This window comes from Oncorhynchus keta, chromosome 35, assembly GCF_023373465.1.
Source record: "Oncorhynchus keta strain PuntledgeMale-10-30-2019 chromosome 35, Oket_V2, whole genome shotgun sequence".
Lineage (NCBI taxonomy): Eukaryota > Metazoa > Chordata > Actinopteri > Salmoniformes > Salmonidae > Oncorhynchus > Oncorhynchus keta.
The window spans coordinates 42,793,413-42,815,527 of NC_068455.1; the positions used below are offsets into that span (position 1 = coordinate 42,793,413).

The window sequence follows — 22,115 nt, forward strand, 5'->3', positions numbered from 1 at the left end:
TGCAACACTTTTCTGGTTACAACATGATTCCATGTGTTATTTCATTGTTTTGATGTCTTCACTATTATTATACAATGTAGAAAATAGTAAACAAAATTAAGAGTAGTGTGTCCAAACTTAACTGTTAGTGTTTTTAAAAAAAAAGTTTTTTATATATTTTTTTAACAAATGTTTGAATTCTTCTACTATCAGTGTTTTTTGTAGACCGTTGATAGAAAATAATTAAATCCATTTTAATCCCACTTTTAGTAACAACAAAATGTGGGAAAAGTCCAGGGGTGTGAATACTTCCTGAAGGCACTGTACAAGCTTTACAACTGCACGTGATGAATGCAGTCCATATATTCGGTCAGACCAGGAATATCAGCAGGCTTTTGTATTGCATGTTAAAAAACTTTAAAAATGGGGAGATTAGTCCTCAAACTATTACCACAACACTGTTTTTATTAAATAATCCACGTGACACCTATACAAAGCTACTAAACAGGTATCTGGCAACCCCCTGGTGGGCTGCAGGCCTCTCTGATGATGAGAACATGGGACATTAACACAGAGAGTCAGCCTGTCCGCATGTTTCCTATGAAATCGTTGGTGCTTTCCTCTCATGCATGATTCAGGTCCTGGTCTACAACCATCTCCACCCCCCCCCCCCCCCCTCCTCCATACCTTTCCTTCTGCCCCCCCCCCTCCTCCACATTCAATGATCGTCACTTCTAAAAGCACAGCAGTTTCTAGCAGTGAGAAGGAGGAAAGGGGCCGAACTTGGGAGTACAGAAAAATTACTACTGAAGGGATAGATTTTCTGAATCACCGACGTCAATGACCAACAAACTAGGCATCAAAGTATAATAGTCCTAAATCTTGTGTCTGTGTGTATGAGTAACACACTTAAGCCTACTTGAATCCTTCCAACTGTCTTTTTAATGTTGGTCTATTGTATTCCAATGGGTACAACTGTTAAACTGTTATTAGGGCCTGTTTCAACACAGCCCATTTCTTTTTTTTTTCTCTCTTTTTAATCTCTTTTCATTTTGTGTATTGCCCCAACCACTCTGCCCACAATTCATTAAAATGCCTTGTTCAACATGAATCAAGTGAATTTCCAGGGAGCGTAAACATGGCAGTGATTATTTCATAAAACATCACATTTTAAAATCAAAGAGTTTCGCTAAAGCAGTTCAATTACTCTCCTCTTTCATGAGGTCTGGTGGTTTTGTAATCTTTTAGGGATTGTTGGGAGTCTATTATTGTCAATTGAAAATAATGCCGAATGTATTTGCCGTGGTTCCCAGAACTGCCTGTCCAGTTCTAGGCCAAAACACCTTTCGATTATATATTTTTTTACTGTTTCGTGTAACATCATTCAGATGTTGCCTGTTTAGTCTGGTATTCACGTATGCCATTCCCTCTTGAGTGTGTCTCATAAAGTCAAGTCTCTTGGGTCAGAACAGCTGAAAGTGCTCTGATCTCGGGCCAGGCCTGGTCCAAATGGCCCCAGTGGGCTGGACTCCCGTCTTGGCAGTTGTCCCCATATTGCTGTGCCAGGTCGGTCCCAGCCTCCCCACTCTCAGACACGCACGCCAACCGCGCCAGCTAAACGCTTTTAAGAACCAGCAGTGCGTGCAAAGCGACTCTGGCAAGGCAGCATCTGCCAAGGCAATCAACATACCTGCGCTTATCGGAGCTATGGCCTCATTAGCTACATTCATGCCAGCCTAACGGAGGAGCAAAGGAATGAGAGTCTGGCACACAATGTGAAGCGACAAGACTGCACACTTGGGTGCCCACGAGGAACGAGAGGAGCTACACCCTTTCATTTTTTGGCTTCTCTAGACGCCCAACCTGCTACACCGTGCCAAATGCCAAACATTTTGAATGATTAGGCCATGTGGTCACAAGATCTCTCTTCATTATTATCGAACAACGGCAAAGGTGTGGATGTGATTGGGCAAGAACAGGTTTGGAAGCAGTCGGGGGTGGGACGAAGGGGGTGCTGCTGAGGCAATTACAAACGGCGACCAAATAGAACACGCTGTTTCATTCCTGAGAGAACATTGCTTTGTTCGTCAATTATGAAAAACCTGAAGGGGGAAGCTACAAATGCCCCTGTTTTCCTGAGCACATTCCTCACAACTAGGTCTGTTCATAACCAGCCATAACACTGCAGTTAGAAAAACAAGAGACTGAGGGATGGACAGAAAGAGAACACTTACCGCTGCCCTCGGGGCAATTGATCGACAGACGTTGGTTTAACCGAGATCCCACCATCTGAAGTCATTCTTCTTAAAAACATGTCCCCACCTCGTGTTGCCTCTGTACTGTACTCAACAACAAGGGAAATATTTCAAATAGAACACCTGAACTTTCAGGCTCCCCCTTTTTTACTCTAATGTAATTGAGATAAGGGGAAAGGGGGCACTGAGCAACTGCAAAAAGGAAGAGAAAAAGGGAATTCTGGGTCAAATAAAATACAAGCCTTGAAATGCCCTGGTTGAAAGGGGTCCAGGTCAGAGGGTTATATGAGGTGGGACTCAGTAAGGATCGGTACCTACAGAGTGGCAGAGGACAAGATCCACTGAAAACTTGACAAGGAAGAGGCAGCAGAGAGGTGAAGACAAGCCGGAGAGGACAAAAGTGAGGGAACAGGACAAAGGAGATAAAACAAGTGGAAAATATTAAAACACACACACACACACACACACACACACACACACACAACCCCCAAAAAAAAAAAAAAAAAAGGATGCGCAAGACAGCGTCATAAAGACAAGGAAAAGGACAGAGAGAAAGTGAAGAGTAGAAAGAGAGAAAAGAGTGAGATAGGGGTCAGATCGTGTACTGGTGCCAACAACACCAAAGCGTTTTGGAAGTGAAAGCGCTCCCAGTCACTGGAGAAGCGAAGTGAGCCGCTGTTCTGTGCTGCACCAAGGTTACAATCATGCACCATATCATTAGGGCCTTAGCCACTCTCTTCCTGCCTGCAGCTCCCAGTACATTCTGTTCCCTCCATGAAAGAGGGAGGGAGAGAATTTTTTTTTGTTGAGAACTTTCCCTTGCACTTGACTTTACTTTGGAAGTCTAGCCTCGGGTTCATGTTCCTCAAACATTTGTTAATAACCGACGGCTCGGTGCCCGTAGCCAATGACAATGGCCTCAACCTCATCTTCACATGGTCGGTCTGTCTGTGTGTCTGTTTGTGGTGTGATAGTAGCTAAGACACCGAGGCCTGGAAGTATGGGACTCTTGGCTGTCCTCAGCTGCGCTGCTGGATACTGGCAGGCCAGTGAAAGCAACAAGATGGTTGAAACCTGATGCTTGTGCTGCATTTTTTTGTTTTTCCAAGAAAGAGAAAACCATCCCATAATGTTCGGTTCGTCGTTTCTTGTGCTGTCATATCTCTTTTTTCTTGCAGCTTAAAAAAAAATATGAAAAAAATAAAAAAATAAATTATGAAAGTAAGTTTGATATTTCAATAGAATCGTGGTTCAGGACTAACTGTTCATGAATTACAACTGAAATGGGACAAAAAAAATACATTTGATCTTTTCTCCTCGTGAAATGACTGTATACAGTATGAGTGATGAAATGTCCTCCTTCATTGACAAATAAGAGTTGTTTACGCTCAAGTACATCTGTTTTGACCACAGTGACATGGCGACTAAAGATGATGCCGCTTCTCTGCGAGGACATCAATAACAACTCTTCCGTGTTGTCTGTGCCCTTTCACAAAACAACATACAAACAAAGTAACTACTTTCACATTTTCATAACAGGTCCGTCCGTGCTACAAACCAATGCTGAATAAAATATAAAATAGACAAATAGCAAACACGCATATTAAACTAATGCCCTCAAGGCTTATTCAATAGTAAATCATTATCCCCCCTCTTTCCAAATCTCCCATTCAGTGTGTGCGGCATTCTTGAAACGCAACCATTCAATGTAGTCTGGTTTTGGATTTGGAGTCGTTCGAAGTCGTCTGAATACATTGGGGTTTTCTAAGAAGAACAAGCTGGCCTCTTTACTTCAGGTTTTGCTATTCAGGGAGTGTTTTAGTTTTGAGTCACAAAGCCGAAACGGCTGTCCTTCCAAAGAAAAGAGGGAAAGGGAGATTATTGGATAAATATTTGCATGGTACCAGAAGGAGAGAAAGAGGCCAGTCTAATCAGAGTAGTTATGCCCAGCACGTGCACTATAATCTGCCTGGGTGTGGGTGACTGTCTCCATGGACCCAGGTGGCCTGTTTTCAACCATCTAGCTCTCTGTGTGCGCGCGCGCGTGCGTCAGAACGTCTGCATTGGTCTCAAAAGTGTTTGCGCACATGCACTGATGTGTGTGTGTGTGTGTGTGTGAGTCTGCATGTTTGACTCAGTGTGTGTCTGTGAAGAATAATTTGTCAAATCAAAAGAGAGGTGAGTGCGGGTGACAGAGACACATACTGAGACAGGACAACAACGTTCTGCAGTGGTCTTGTGTTGTTTGACTTAGCTCCTTCAAAGTTCTATTCACTCGACACAAAAACAGTCTGGATTAACGCCTTACAAGGTTATAATGATCAAACTGTTTGCCATCATTCCCTTCCCATCTCCTCTTCAATACCACCCCAGCAACCCAGACTTTTTCTGGGTCCCCAATCAACCTGGGTAGGCAGCCTCCCTGCTGTGGGTGGTAAGGCCCTGGCACAGATAAAACCAGGCCCTGCTTCCACCCGCCAACAGCATATCACTCACAGAGATATGGGCAGGGAGGATAGAGAGTACAGGCGTTCACATGCGAAACAGTTTGTGCACATACAGTATTACGACATTTTGTGATGTTTTTGTTTGTTTCGGCTGTTCGTGCACATGTAACAGTATAACTTTTACCCGGTCACGAACCAGGGACCCTCTGCACACATCAACAACAGTCACCCACGAAGCATCGTTACCCATCGCTCCACAAAAGCCGCGGCCCTTGCAGAGCAAGGGGAACCACTACTTCAAGGTCTCAAAGCGAGTGAGGTCACCGATTGAAATGCTATTAGCGCGCAGCAATGCTAACTAGCTAGCCATTTCACATCCGTTACACACACAACATTTTTTTCCTGAGGCAAGGCAAAGTTCGGTAGTCGAAGTCTACGCCCCTTTGTCAACCGTAAGGATTCTTCAAATTAAATGTTTGAATGACAGAGACAAATTGTTTTCATGCTAATTTTTTCAATTGAGAAATACTGCATCAAACATCTTAGATACAATGTGCCTTCGGAAAGTATTCAGACCCCTTGACTTTTTCCACATTTTGTTATGTTACAGCCTTAATCTAAAATGGATTAAATAAATCCTTCTCGGCAAAAATGTCAAAATGTATTAAAGATTTGAGTCATCAGATTAATTCCGACTATTTTGAGGAAGTATATACTTGCTACGGCGCCTCAAGGGGGACAAACAGTACTATTGACGCTTTTTTTCTCGTATTTCCAAGCAAAGGTGTTTTAAGGGAGTATTCGAGGTACAGATGTTCACATCACCTAACCGAGTTCTGCTAGGAGCAAAATTAAACTAGCATGCAGAAGCCTTAAAAGCATGAGTTAAGAGAGAAAGTATGAAAAAAGGCAAAAGAGTAAGATTTTGTCCAAAAACTTTTTCGTAACAAACTATTGACGATAACGAGACACCCTGAAAGAAAACAAACTATTGACGATAACGAGACACCCTGAAAGAAAACAAACTATTACAAATTATCATTTTAGTTGACAAAAAAAGCAACCAGGCGAGAATTCCATGTAAGACTAATGGACAGTCAATTTCATATGAAGTTCCTTTTCATCAATGCTGTCCAATCATAAGCATGCAGAATATTTAATGCAATCCTGTCATTGGCCGATAACATCTTACAGTTGTGTGGGCTGCTCCCACACACACAAACTTCAATCACTCGTGTCTCTTTTGAACCGATGTACAGCCAGGACACTTGTATTTGATCATCTTTGCCTTCATATTTCTAATGCTATTTGCTGAATATTAGGAGTACAGTAATACTTTGTTGGATTTGTTGGAATGCTCAGATCCCCCTTTCAAGGAAATCAATGGTTATTTACCACCTTCCAATGCTTATGATGGGGAGAAAAATCAGCTGTAAATTATTTAACCGCTAGCCAAGGCTATATAGTCTACATGGTTAATTAGAACTTACATTGGTTAAAATCTGCAACAATATCAATGATGCCAGCTAAGGTATACACGGGGATAGTCAGTCTAGTTGGACAAGGCTAAACTTTGTACACGATGGACGTTAAAAAGGTAAATATGAATGATTTACCCCCCCCATAAAATGCAATGAATGTGACTAAATTGGAGATGTGACAAAGTGAAATTTTTCTTAACATTCAAACTAAATTCATAAAATTCCACAACACAGCATATGGAGGTCCTATTGTGTATGACCACTTGGGGGCAATAAAGTTCTATCTACTACAGTCATAGGCTGAATCGCAAACTGAACACTTGGCTGCTTAGCCCTTTATTGTGTGGCTACTTGCTGTTGATTGACTTAGCTTGTTGTAGAGTGCCTGCTGCTAGCATAGCTTCAATGACAAACACAAAGATGGAATTTTAGCTAGCTAGCTAGCTAGCTAGGGATGTTGGGCACGGCACTGATAAACAGTGTAGCTTGTCACTTATTTACAATAGTTTGACAACTTGCTGATAAAGTTGTAGACATGTTCCCAGCAGTCAGTCTGTACTTCAGCATGTTTCCAAAGCACCAACCACTACGTTGTAATGTTGGGTCAGCTAAAAGCACAGTGAAGCAGCAGACTCACAAAGCAGGCGGTTGCCTTTCTCTGCCATTTTTCCAACGATGATGTGCGGAGCAATTTATATCGGTGGCAAATCATTTGAAAGATGCATATTCTCCTACTAACCTTGCAGCATTGTTGCGTTAATTATTTGTTACTTTTTTTATTTTTCCCTTGATGGTGACCTGTTAGTGGTAGTTTTGTTTTATTGGTTAGGGATTTAACGTCAAAATGTTGTTTAAGACAAACCCTCGACTGACAACTAAAACTATCTAATAACTAAAACTAATGAAGGAGGAAATTAAATCTAAATGTGACAACTAAAATATATTTTAAGACTAAATCTAAAATAGCTGCCAAAATTAACACTGAAAGAGAGAGGGATATAAACAGAGTGCAATTTACAACATGAGCCCTGTCAGCTTTCAAGTGAGAGATGGTTCTGGCTCTCCAAAATGTACGACCGGATCATGGACATGACTTTAAACAGTACCAATATGACTCAGAGCCCCTAGGGAGCCTGGCTGGCAGCCGAACAGCAGCAATATTAGCGCATGTCTCCATCAAAAGAAAGCACAAAAACATTTGCCCTTTGCTAGATAGTCCTCGTGCAATAGCAGACCGTAGAGGAAGAGATATGGATATCTGGGGAAGCTCAGGACACAGACAACTTGATCAAGCGGAGAGTGGGTGGACGCGAGTACCACATGAATAGCACTGACACGACTGGCCGCTCCTCCTTTTGGCACACCAATTGCAGCAGCTTGTGTGCATCTGAGGGCGACTGCGGTTCTTAAGAGCCTTCGTGGTCACTGTCTCCAATGGGATGTGTTTACTGTGTTTACCTCACGGGGACAGTGATGCAACAATGGCTGCCGTTTCCCCTCATGGCCTCTCAGCTCCCAATCAAAATATTTGTCCCTCCATACTTCATCACGTCTGGAATGTCGGCCTAAACGCTCGAAAAACTAACTGTTCGAGGGAACTGGGCAGCAAAACAAACAGCGACTGGTGTGAGTGGAGCGTCGTCCCTTAAGTGTCAAACATTGTAAACCGTTAAATAGTGAGTGGGTTAGGACATAGGTACTTATGAAATAGTGGGTTTCATTTGGGATGCAGCAAGGGTCTGTGATGGTACCCACTTAAATCTAAATATAAGATGAGACTTATTTACACTGCTCGGAGATGACATGGCGCCAGGGTCTCTTGAGCTATTTCCCAACTCTACAACTCTGTGATACAGTCTGGGGTCGAAAAGCCAGTGAACGACACTCTTTGACACGGAGAATCCACATGCCTCTTAGGCCCTTGTCCCCAGGTCACAGACAGACATGTTGACTAGGCATCAAGACTGTGTGTGTGTGTGTCTTATAGCTTGAGGAATGGCAAGGAGTCGTATACCAGTTAATATTTTAGCTAATTGGTTTCTCGAGCTAACGTTAACTTATCTGATGTTGAAACATTCATTTAGCAAATTTTCACAATGCTAACAATTCTTCTTCCACCACACTTGCTCCCTTACCTCAAACTTTCCAAATGCCAATTGTTTTGCGGTTACAGCTCATGAAGTATGCTTCATCACCTTCTCACCTACCTCTTCGTTGTCGGTGATGCGCTAGTGTTGTAACTGGCAAACTGCCTTTTCACTCTCTGCTGTCTTTCAGAGCGTGCAATGATGCCATAACTAGCAAGTAGGTTGTCTATTCTATCTTCAGTCGCATGCTGCATTCTGTTATGTGAACGGATCTACACAAATCACGTAGTTTAAAAACGGCGAATTTCCCTGAAAGGTGACTAGTTTGCATCCCTGCAGACAAACATTGATCACAAAAAGTGTGAAGTGTGATGATTATTAATGTTATAGTTATTAATGATTCATAGGCCCACATTCGAGATGGGCACATTTGTGTGTGTGTGTAGCTGTTGTAACAAAATGGGGATGATGAAAGTGAGTAAGAAAGATAGCTTTTAATTAAGGAAGTGTTGGGAATGTGGGAATGTTGAGCAGAGGGAAGTCATGTTGTGAAACTAGCAGGTAGAGGAAGTGTACCAGCCATTGTGAGTTCAGCACTAAACACCCCCTCAGTAAGTAATGACGTCATCAGAAGCAAGCAGCCTTGGGCAGTTAAAGGAGAGGGAGAGAGAGAGAGCTTACGCAACAGGCAGAATCGCTAAGTGGGAACAGACGGGAAGAGAGGGAGAGAGAGTATGGTCGTTATTGGGAGGCCTGACCCTGCATCGCTCACATAAGGCTACTTGTCTGAGCACACCGTACAGGTGCTAGGAACATACTGTACATACTTACATGATCGCTCATGAACACACATGCTAACTGACATGGTCTCCAGCACACACACGGGAGCGCTTAGCGCATGCACACACTCGACAGATTCAATGAACACATATCGTACATACACAGCCTCAATAGCCACCAACACGTAACTAGGGATGTGCACGGTTATTCAAATATTTAAAACGGACATTAGTATACGAATATTTGTGAGCATACATTTTTGACAGACAAAAAAAGTATAGCCTAATATAGGCCTTTTTAACCAGATTTTAACCCAGAGAAAGCTTTTTCTAAATTAAATAAAAAATATCCATTTAACATTGTTACATACAAGGACATACCATAACATTTCATATGATTAATTTAATAAAACAAACGTTTTTATGATGTGCACGGTGCGCCCCATAAAAAGACCGGTAGCCTTCATGTGTGCAGTTTGTTGTTTATGTTGGCCAAGCAAAGTGTCAAAGAGCCTCAATGTACAGCAAGTATAGTGAGAGTTCACTAATGCAATGCAATGCAAGATGGACTTGAAATGAAAAGAAGTAGGCTACAACAAGCTAGCTAGCTAGCTAGCTAGCTAAATGGCTGTAGCCGTGTTGCCTTTGCATCCCTCTCTCTCCCGTAGTCTGATCGCTACACACCGACGACTACAACCTCTGCAGGCAGCTGCCGCAATAGAGCGAAAGCCTCTCACGCTGCAGTGATCAGGTTAAAACCATATTTTTAAACCGGGACGGAAAAGTTCATTTTCATTCTCCGTTTCAAAACGTTTTGCTACATTGGTGACCAAATAAACAGGGCCCTGGATGGGTTTGCTCAAACAGACTTAATTAGTGTACACTGTTCACATCACAGTTAGGTAAGAGCCTCTCTACTGGAGCTCTAATGGAGACTAATGGCAGATTGGCTGCCTATTACGTGCTCAGGCAGGAATGCAACATGTGTCACCTTGTGTGGTGCTGATAACTGATGTTTGCTGAACATGGCAACATTATGGTGCTTGAACACGCTGTAACTAGGAGGAGCACTTAAATTAGTCGACAAGAGAGGTTGTGATTGGAGACCGTACTCATGGCCAGGGAGATGGATGAGAAAATGAGAGATAAAGGAGAAAGTGACACACACACACACACACACGAGAGAGTCAGCAAGAAAAGAGAGAAATTCCCACTGTGGGCCACTGACTGGCAACCTACTGTTTACTTTGGCCGGCAGCAAATACACGGTTTACAGAGGAAGGGACATTGGGAGCTCACTCACTGAAAGAACAATAACTTAGTTTCTACCCCCCACAGACTGTCTGACAACCAACAACCATTGACACGCATAAATACACACGCTGAATTCCAAACTGTGGTGTACATTCAAACTCGTACCAACACAACCAAGGTCTCTACTCATTTACCATTAGACTAGAGACACACACAGCTTGAAAATTCTCCACTTCTCTTACAGCATAAAGCCATTTTTATAAAAATGCGCAATAAGAAATCCACACCAATTAAAAACAAACATAACTCAATATCCAATTAAGACTAAATGGTATTCAGTATCCAGCACATTTATTTTTGATGTGAAGACTGAAATGTTGTTGATTAAATGTCCACTACCCTTGTCAAATAAATAAATTCCCAAAAAATGGTGAGCGGTTTCACTGCTTTTCTATATCCAAGGCAGCTGAATCATCTCTGCTCTCCTCTATTGACTACCATCCACGTTCAAGGACAGAGAGAACAACCTCATTATGATTCTACCTCCGCCTACCATCCCCCAATCTCTCCTCCCCCTCTCCCACTAGGCCAGAGAGGAGATGAGGGCTAATCAGTTAGGTGACCCACAATGATGGATGTGAGTCTTTACGAACCACCAAGTCTCCTGACACTTAACTGGCTGCTTCCATACGTTGTCTACGTTGAAAAAAACGAAAAAAAATGTTTTAAGAGTTGTGTTGGACTTGAGTGAGCACCAACTACCACGGAAATCTCAACCTCCTCCAAACATCAACCCCCCCCACCACCACCACCATCATCAGCCCACTATTTCTGCTATCAGCCTCCACAGGCACTACCACCACCAGCCATAATAGATGTGCCCGTCAGCATCAATGGGGGGTTACAGGGAAGGCACACTGGCACTGAGGCTCAAATCGTTATACCAGCTCAAGGTTACAGCACAACACAAGGCAGGGACAATACAATACAGCAATATAACCATCAAGGACAGTGAGAGGACATTCTAATACGGGGGCCTTCCACCTTTTCACTCCCAGGCAAACCAGCAAAAGCACATGCGGGATACTGAATACCATTTAGTCTTGATTAGATATGGAGTTATGTTTGTTTTTAATTGGTGTGGATTTCTTATTGAGCATCTTTTATCATCATCAGGTGAATGATAATGGCACGGAGAAGTAATCAACATTTTAAAATTAATAGATTTGGTAGATACCGTTTTTCATTATTTTGACTTCCCCACATTATAATTGGGAGAGGAAGTGTAAACTAAGGCTATTAGCTTGAAAGGAAACTCCAAACACATTTTCGCTAAGAGCATCTGTTTAGCTGGTTAAAACAAAAAGGTTAGCCAAACATGTATGTCCAAGTGAAGAAAGCTTACCAGCAGCCAGCGGCACTTGTCGCACTGGTAGCCTATTTGCGGGTGCTTTTTCAAAGCATATGTCAGATACTCCAGTAAGTTTAATTGGCTCCAATGAATAGAACTTCCTCAGCATTAGGAGTTGAGAAATGAAGTTGATAACATTAGTATTCACACTCCTTGACTTTTTCCACATTTTTCTGTGTTACAGCCTGACTAGAATATTGATTAAATTGAGATTTTGTGTCACTGTCCTACAGGCAATACCCCATAATGCCAAAGTGGAATTGTGTTTTCTGAAATTAAAAGCTTAAATGTTTTGAGTAAATAAGTATTCAACCTGTATATCTCTACCTTAATTATTTTCCCCTAACTCTACCCCCCCGGCTTTCTCTTTGCGACTCTGCCTCTTGTCTGTTGACGTTGAGACCGGTGTTTTGCAGGTATTATTTAATGAAGCTGCCAGTTGAGGACTTGCGAGGTGTCTGTTTCTCAAACTAGACACTAATGTACTTGTGCTCTTGCTCATTTGTGCACCGGGGCCTCCCACACCTCTTTCTATTCTGGTTAGAGACAGTTTGCGCTGTTCTGTGAAGGGATTAGTACACAATGTTGAACGAGATCTTCAGTTTCTTGGCAATTTCTTGCATGGAATAGCCTCAATTTCTTAGAAAAATAATAGACTAACGAGTTTCAGAAGAATGTTCTTTGTTTCTGGCCATTTTGAGCCTGTAATCGAACCCACAAATGCTGATGCTCCAGCTACTCAACTAGTCTAAAGGCTAGTTTTATTGCTTCTTTAAATCAGAACAACATTTTCAGCTGTGCTAACATAATTGCAAAAGGGTTTTCTAATGATCAATTAGCCTTTTAAAATTATAAACTTAGATTAGCTGACACAACGTGCCATTGGAACACAGGAGTGATGGTTGCTGATAACGGGCCTCTGTACGCCTATGCAGATATCCCATTAAAATAATCTGCTGTTTCCAGCTACAATAGTCATTTACAACATTACAATGTCTACACTGTATTTCTGATCAATTTGATGTTCTTTTAAATGGACAAACAATGTGTTTTATTTCAAAAACAAGGACATTTCTAAATGACCCCAAACTTTTGAACGGTAGTGTATTTCTAACTGTACTGTTTCACAAAAAGTTCAGAACCTATATAGATTTTATGGACACCGTATACATTAGTTATCTTGTTTTTAGTCCCACCCTTCAGCTCCACTCAACCCCTCCCATCTAACTCTTATTTCTATATGACATGTACAGTGCATTCGGAAAGTATTCAGACCCCTCGACTTTTTCCACATTGTTACGTTACAGCCTTATTACAAAATTGATGAAATTATTCTACACACAATACCCCACAATGACAAAGCGAAAACCGGTTGAGATATCTTTGAAAAATGTACATAAGTACTCAGAACCTTTGCTATGAGACTTGAATGCTTCCATTGATCATCCTTGAGATGTTTCTACAACTTGGAGTCCACCTGTGGTAAATTCAATTGATTGGACATGTCTATATAAAGGTCCCCCAGTTGACAGTACATGTCAGAGCAAAAACAAAGCAAGGAGGTCAAAGAAATTGTCCGTAGAGCTCCATGACAGGATTGTGTCGAGGCACAGATCTGGGGAAGGGTACCAAAGCATTTCTGCACCATTGCAGGTCCCCAAGAACACAGTGGCCTCCATCATTCTTAAATTGAATAAGTTTGGAACCACCAAAACTCTTCCTAGAACTGGCCTCCTGGGCCAAACTGAGCATTCAGGGGAGAAGGGCATTGGTCAGGGAGGTGACCAAGAACCCAATGATCATTCTGACACAGCTCCAGAGTTCCTCTGTGGAGATGGGAGAACCTTCCAGAAGGACAACCATCTCTGCAGCACTCCGCCAATCAGTCTTTTATGGTAGAGTGGTCTGACGGAAGCCACTCCTCAGTAAAAGGCACGACAGCCTGCTTTGAATTTGCCAAAAGGCACCTAAAGGACTCTCAGACCATGAAAAAACAAAATCAGCTCTACTACCTCTTAACTCAGATATGAGAAGCATGCAACTACCACCCATGATCTCAACGAAGAAACAAATATATACTTAGGCATTACTATATCCCCCTCTAATCACACTACTTGCAGGAAGAACTACTTAGAAACCTTTCAAAATATCCTAAAAGACAAAAATATGGTCCGCTATGGCCTCTTCTTTGCATCCTAGAATCTCAATTATTAAAATGAATGTCCTCCCTCGTATCAATTTTATGAGTTCCATGTTACCACTGTCTCCTCCTATAGACAATTGGTCTAAACTTGACTCCATCATAAAGAAGTTCATTTGGGGGAGAAAGAGACCACAGATTAAATATGCAACACTACAGAGAACAAAAGCATCACGTGGACTAATCTAAACTTTTATCACCTATCATTCCAGATGAATTTCCTGAAGACCTGGTTAAACCCAGAGGCTTCTGTTCCTTGGCGTGCTATAGAAGAGTCAATCGTTTCATCAATTAGATTACAATATTTATTCATTTCTGGATTGACTCCTAAAAATATTTGCATTATTGTTTGGACCCATTATAGCATACTCTGTAAACGTGTATGTGAGTTCTGCACCACAGGGGACCTTGGTACTTTTCAGTGTGTTGGTACTTTTCAGGATGTGCTGCGGAAATGCCAGGAGGTGGTTGGATTCTGGGGGAAAGTCAACAATGTCAACTCTGTACTTATAGATAAAATATTGCCATTAAATCCTATGGTGATGTTGCTTTGTGATGACTGACTTGGGCTTGTCAGAACGCACCAACGGAGGGAGAGTGTGGTTGTCAAGAACCACAGCAGCTAAGAAAACGATGGTACTAAGGAAATGGTACTTATGGAGCTCTCCACGGGCCAGGATCTCACAGGGCCAAGGTGTCCACTCTGGACACATGGAAAAAAAAGAGGCAGCGGACATTTCTGAACTCTTAACCAATGGGCTTTTACATCCATGAATGTGTATCAACAATTTGAGCCTATTTCTGAGACTATGATGTATTGTTCAGTAGATTTACTATGTAATAATAAAAACTAATTCTCATGATTAATTCATTTATTTGACATTTTATGTTATCAGATTGCCGGTGGGGGGATAAAAAAAAATGATATCTCCATAAATGTATTGTATGAAACATGTGAATTGAAATAATACAATCTTGATGTAAAAAAAAAAGAACTCAGACCATGAGAAAGAAGATTCTTAGGTCTGATGAAACTAAGTTTGACATCTTTGGCCTGAAAGCAAAGCATCATGTCTGACGGAAAACTTGCACCATCCCTACGGTGAAGCATGGTGGTGGCAGCATCATGGGAGACTAGTTGGGGACTGGGAGACTAGTTAGGATCAAGACAAAGATGAACAGAGCAAAGTAGAGTAAGCTCCTTGATAAAAACCTGCTCCAACACGCTCAGACCTCAGACTGGGGCAGACCTCAGACAGCCAAGACAAGACTTGAACCTGATCGAACATCTCTGGAGAGACCTGAAAATAGCTGTGCAGCAATGTTCCTCATCCAACCTGACAGAGCTCAAGAGATTCTGCAGAGAAGAATGGGAGAAACTCCCCAAATACAGGTGTGCCAAGCTTGGAGTGTCATACCTAAGAAAACACGAGGCAGTAATCGCTGCCAAAGGTGCTTCAACAAAGTACAGAGTAAAGGGTCTCAATACTTAATATTTTATAAATTTGCAATTTATTGTGTGTAGATTGATGAGGAAAAACAACGATTTAATCGATTTTAGAATAAGGCTGTAACGTAACAAAATGTGGAAAAAGTCAAGGGGTCTGAATACTTTTCGAATGCACTGTACATGTCATATAGAAATAAGAGATAGATGGTAGGGGTTGAGTGGAACTGAAGGTTGGGACTGAAAACAAGACAACTAATGTATACTGTGTCCATAAAATCTATAGGGGTCAGAGGAAGACCCCAAAAAATTGTTCAAGACTACAGTCCCCCAAGTCAGACTGTTCGCTCTGCTACTGCACGGCAAGCGGTACTGGAGCCCCACGTCTAGGTCCAAAAGGCTGCTTTACAGCTTCTACCCCCAAGCCATAAGACTGCTGAACAATTAACCAAAGGGCAACCAGACTATTTATATTGAGCCCCCTTTGTTTTTACACTGCTGCTACTTGTTTATTATCTATGCATAGTCACTTTACCCCTACCTACATGTACGACTAACCTGTACCCTCACACATCAACTCGGTACCAGTACCCCCTCTATATAGCCTCGGTATTGTTATTTTACTGTGTTACTTTTATTTAAATGTTTTACTTTAGTTTATTTAGTAAATATTTTTTTAACCCTATTTCTTGAACTGCACTGTTGGTTAAGGGCATGTAAGTAAGCATTTCACAGTAAGGTTGTATTCAGCACATGTGACAAATAACATCTTTGCTTTTTTTAAAGGTTGATTAACATATACCCTCTTCCTCCCTCTCTCCGTCGCTGTCTTTTGTCAATCTGTCTGGGTGCCAGCCCTCCCCGGTTGGCACAGCCTGGCAGCCAGAGTGTTGGCATCAGATACCCGCTGCGGCTGCAAGGTGGCACTGTGGGCGCATCAGACTCACTGCATCTCCTGTGCGAGAGGCCGAGAGAGAGGGGTGAGTAACTAAGTGTGGTGGTGAGAGGGGGGGGAGACAGCATGTGAGACAGCATGTGAGAGAGCGAGTGAGCTACAACGCGGTGGGGAGTTAGCCCACAGAATGCTGAACAGGGCTTTGCCAGACCGGAACACTGCAGCAGGAATGCAGCACTCTCTTGCACTCATCATCATCACAGGCTAGAGGAGAGTGAGAAAGAGAGGGGGAGATGGAGAGAAAGAGGGAGGAAGATAAGAGTGGGAGGGAGAGAAATAAAGAGAGATGGGGAAAGGTAGGCAGAGAGGAAAATGAGAGAAAAAAAAAGTGCTCGATAGATGCAGTAGAAAGAGCGGGAGGAAGATAAGAAGAGGGAGAGAAACAGAGGCGGAGTAATGTAATGCTGTCGGTGGTGAATGGGGAACAGACGTCACACTGGCTGGCGTAGCTCTGCCGCTGCGACAGAGCAGAGACGGGAGCCTCACCCCCCTCCCCCTCTTGGCCTATAATGCAGCGGTATTTAATGACACATACAGTAATAAACCCATGGAAATAAACTGAGGAAAGGGGTGGAACCATACAGAGAGTGAGGAGGAGAGGACTCAAGGTTTCAGCTTACCTGCTACGAGTCCACAGAGACAGACAGCCTCATAAATGTGGCTGGGATACACACACAGAAACAGCTTGATTGACACATTACTGTCAGAGCCATCTTAAAATATAGCTGATTACAATATATGTTGGGATATAGCCACTTTAGCCTCTACCACTAGGAGATATGACACAGCATTTCACATTCATACAGTCTCTTTACTCAAATACAGTCTTTGCCCTTTACCATGGCAACTAGGCTTGGGCGATGTACCATATACCGGGGTATTTCGAAATACAGACAGTATGACTTTCAATACCGCAAAAAATCTGTGTCAAATAAATTATATCCAGCTCAGAGTTCCAGCTGTGCATTTGGTTTGCTAACATGCTAGCTAAGTGGCTAGATGTCAAGATCAAGCTTCTCAAAAGACATTCAATCCCTTCCTGGATCAAGATCTCCGTTGCCTAAATTGTTTTGTGCGGTAAAAAAAATAAATAGTGCCCCTTGTGTGCACATTTGGTAATACTTACACCCCGGTATGGTCCAGCAACGGTATAAAAATCTGGATACCACCCAACCATAACGACAACGACCTCAATCGGAAGACCAATTAATAAAGGCCTCTATGGGATTAAACTGTCTCCTTTGTATACTTCATAATTTACATTTCACAACAGGTAGAAAATAGTCATAGACACTCCGCACAGTTACTAGCATGCTGAAGACAGTGGCTGTAGCCTGACTAGACTTGACCAGTCAGGCTGAGTTTAGAGAGGCAGCCCCAATTATTTTATTTTTATCCCCACTAATTGGTATTTTGACCAATCAGATCAGCTAAAAAAAAATGTGATTGGTCAAAAGACAAATTAGTGGAAAAAATATCAGAGTTGGGCTGCCTCAGTGATTTTATTTGGCTTCTCCCAGTGCTAAGTAAGTTTGACAGAGCGAGCACATTACTGGGAGGGTGTTACCAAGGGTCTCCAGGTGAGCCGGCACTCTGTGCGTGCACTCTGTATATGTGCGAGTTTGCCATTCCTTGCTGACCTATGGGTACAGGGAAGGAAACGCGGCGCCAGCTTTAGTGCAACACTGACCTGGCCCACCAGGAAACCAGCTCACAAAGGGTTCAGAGGTAAGGAACGGCCTTGGAATCCGGAACCTTCCCCACCACATTTTCTCTGCGTTTCCTCTTTCAACTGAGCAGCTGGATGCAGACTCATTGCCATTACACACAGTATGGGAGTGTACGCACACAAGAGTGTCACTTTTTTTTTTTTTTTTTTGAAAGAAACAGCCAGTCAAAGGCAGACTCTCTTTCAAACTGTGACTGTCAAATAGAGACATTCGGTCACAGTTTGAATGAAACAGTATGTCAAAAAAGACCAGTCAAGGTTAGATAGAGACGGTCCTGAGAGGGTGTTTACAGACACACACACACACACACACACACACACACACACACACACACACACACACACACACACACACACACACACACACACACACACACACACACACACACGATAATATAAAGACTGAACTGTAGATACTGTAAGCTTATGTGTAAACATGGCCTTGACAAAGACATTCAAAACACACATACCGTAAACTTACTTTCTATGGAGACATCCTCTTGTGTTGGGTGCTAAGCAGCTGGTAAATGCAGCCCGTCGGTCACCATATGGTTTCACTATGGAGCTCCATCCACAAGCCCTACAACCAGAGGAAGAACACAGAGGACAAACATTACTGAGTTTCTCATGATTATACCATAGTAATGATTCATAGCTTCATTTCACCATTGTTGTGCTTGGTATTGACACTTCAGGTCAGTCAACTGACAAAGCCTTCAGTGTAAAATTAACCATTGATATTGAGGCATATTGGCTACGAGGTGGTCTGAGAAGTCGGTCAGATATGCGTCACATTTCGTTGCGGCTCAATTGTCTCATGCATGACCAGACAACTTGTTTTTGGCTGGCCCAACAGTGCTCCATTCATTCCATTCTGGCCCTATGTCTAGAGCTGGGAATCGCCAGGGACCTCACAATACAATATTATCATGATACTTAAGTGCCGATACGATATATATTGCGATTCTCACGATTCTATATGTATTGTGATTCAATACTGTCATGTTATTGCACTTTGATGTTCCAAACATATTGCTCACCATATGGTCTGCTGCAGAGGGACAAGAGAGAGCCATGAGAACATTTGTTTTGATCAGACAATGAAAGAAAGAAATAAAAGTGCTGAAAACAAAATTGGCTCCATATTTAAAAAGGAGAACAAGCTATGATGGAAAAATGCTGGTTTTGGTGCAGGTACAGTCAACTAGCGCAAAAAATAATGTGTTATTGTCTAAACGATATCCAATCGATACTGGAGTCAAATATTGCTATAATATTGTCAAAAAATTATATATTGCGATACGCAACTCTATACATTATTTCCCCCATCACTACACACAACGTTGCCTCAATGTTCGACTCAACATGGAATTTTTACTCAAAAGTGTGGGTTAAGCCAAGACAGTGATAATGAGGACCTCAGAGAAGTATACTATAGGTGTTGATATTGTCATGGCTGAAGTACATCATCTTTTTACCTAAATGTAACCACCAATTGACTCTCCTGTTACTACAACGTCAATGTTTCGGATCCCAGTTCGTTGGCAGGTCCTTACAGATATTTCAGACACCCCAAAAGACCTCAAACATTGACCAGGGACAAACCCTCCATTTCACAACCAAATAAAGAAGTAAACAGGCTCGCAAGACGTGACGACTCACCATTATTTTCAAGCCCCAAACACTCTGAAGTGAAGTGGCCCTTTCCTCGCTCTGTGTGGTTTCCCTTAAACCATTGAAAACCAAATGGTAAACTGAACATCAGCCACATCCTTCTCGAGGGCCTTGGCCCTCATCCTTTACATGCAAAAACATGCATCCCCCGTCTACGTCAGCTGAATAGTAGGGAGTATTATTACGCCATTTGCCTAACAATTTAAACTACGACCACTAGCAGAAAGACAGCTTGATAAAGTACATCAAGTTACTTCTGAAATTGTACCTTTCCATGATTACGCCAATGAAATGCCTTAAAGCACAAGTAAAATACAGAGAAAGGCTGTACTAAGGGGACGAGAGCATGGGAGAAAGAAAGTGTGTTGGGGGAGAGATCATGTAGCATTTCCTTAACTCAACATTTCATGGCCTTAAAATACACGCAGGGTTATTTTGCGCTGGGGATAGTTTGCACGGGAGCCCATTTCCTGCAAGTGATTAGGGGGGCTGTGGCACACTCAAAGTTCTCGGGTTGTTTTGTCTGCGAGCGAAGTAAAGGAATGCCCAAATTAAACATGCTGAACAGGACGCCCTAAGGAGGTACGAAGGCGGGAGGGTGGAGTACAACATGAAAAAAAAAAAATAGAACACCAAATAGATGTCATTTGCAGGCGATTTACAAACCGCAAGTGCATGCCTCCTGCTCGTATATTTGCATTCCATCAGATAGGGAAGTTGGACAGCAATGTTGTACCATATTGATAAAGCTGTCATGTGCCCCGAAGGCAAGCAGCCTGCGAGCTCCTTCATTTCACTCAAAACCTGAAGGGCTTGTTGTAATGTGCTATTATAATATCCCAAGATGAAAAGTAACCCTCAAGTCTTCTTCTCTTTCAAAAGGCTCGGCTTTTGTTTCCGCACTGTACGCCCAAACATAGGGAAGAGAGCGAATCTCAACAAATGAAAGTACAGTACTTTCAATTCACATCGTGATCACCAACAGCAGTAATACTAGCCTACTGCTATTGCTGCTCCAATTCATTTCAAAATACATACAGTACATTCCCCAGGCCAATGCACTCAACAGGGTGACTAACTTGGGTAAAAAAAGGTATTTCTTGGACTTTACCAACAATTCAGAATTGATTGGTATTGCTTTCTTATAAAGGAATGCTGCCCATTCAGGGATTTTGTATTTGGCATGTCTGGGGGACCAGATGTCTCTTAGACCTCCAGCTCGGAGAGGGAGAGCAGATAAAACAGTACTTTAACTGCATTCTTTCATGGCCGAGAGCTGGGGCCCACCTATCCACACCCATCCTCAGACCAGCATGAGGGGAGGAGAGGGAAATGAAGGGAGAGAAAAAGTGGAGGAGGGAGCGAGAGACGGAGAAAGGGGAAAAAGTCAAGAAAAAAGGGGAGGATGTGAAAAGGGGATAGTTACAAAAATGTTGGTCGGTCCAAGTGGCTGGGTGAACAGTCACTGTGGCCTTGTTTGACCAGGGAGGGGAAAAACATGCCTCTGCGTGCCAGATGTGAGTTATCAAAGTAATCAATGGCACCAACACAGTCAAATTAAAGATGTCTGTCACCGAGGGAAGGAACGAGGATGCTGAGTATAGCAGCATGTCACAGTGGGAAAATGAGAATGAGCAAACTGTGGCTCAATTAAGTAACTAAATCCAACGTGTAGAACCATGACAGGGCATTGTTCAGTTCACAGCAAAGGGGAGGAGGGCCAGCTTGACAAATAAATCCAGAACCACACACACACAAAAAAAATGCCAGAATTTTGGATCATAAAAAAGCCTGGTATTCCAGAACACAAATGAGCTAGTCAGGTCTGGGAGTGTTAAGGATTCCTGTGGGGCAGGAGCTAGCTACCGTGGTAGCCAGGCCTTCCTGTAGCCTTATTACTCAGGACAAAGGCAGGCCCATGTCACAGAGGCGGGGAGGGAGAGGCAGGAATGCCAGACGACAAAGTGCCTGACATATCCTAATATGGGTGTATGCAGGTGCAATTAAACAATCATAACGACACACTGTGTAAATCACCTTGTGACATGACGAAAGTTGGCTACTGTACAGGGAAAGTGGCGATGGTGAGCATTTCATGAAACCTATTAGAAAGACGGTGGAGAAAACACTCAAATTCTCTCACAACTCTTTGGGATTCTCTATTACTTTTCTTTGTAGTGCATGACAAAGCTTCAATCTGTGTATGGGAAACCAACCCTATAACAGCGATTTCACACTTAACTCTGTCAAGTAGGACGTTTAAGCGTAACATGGAACTTAAACAGCAAATGTGACGTGATGCGAATGAGCTACCAATGGGCATGGGGAATAAAAGAAGGGGATGAAGGAGTGGTATATGAGAGGAAGCATGAGGGCCCTCCAGATGGCGGGAGAGTGATGCCTCACACATGGACCAT

The 22,115-nt window shown here is 42.6% G+C and overlaps 1 protein-coding gene across 2 annotated transcripts in view; it reads right to left on the reverse strand.

Annotated features, from left to right (window-relative positions):
- Positions 1–22,115, reverse strand: part of LOC118368524 (leucine zipper protein 1) — an 88,417-nt gene that overhangs the window by 35,692 nt on the left and 30,610 nt on the right. For both annotated transcript variants that reach the window (XM_035752685.2, XM_052497054.1), the window contains exon 2: positions 18,506–18,604. The gene's annotated coding sequence lies outside the window, so the exon portion shown is untranslated. The remainder of the gene's footprint in view (positions 1–18,505; positions 18,605–22,115) is intronic.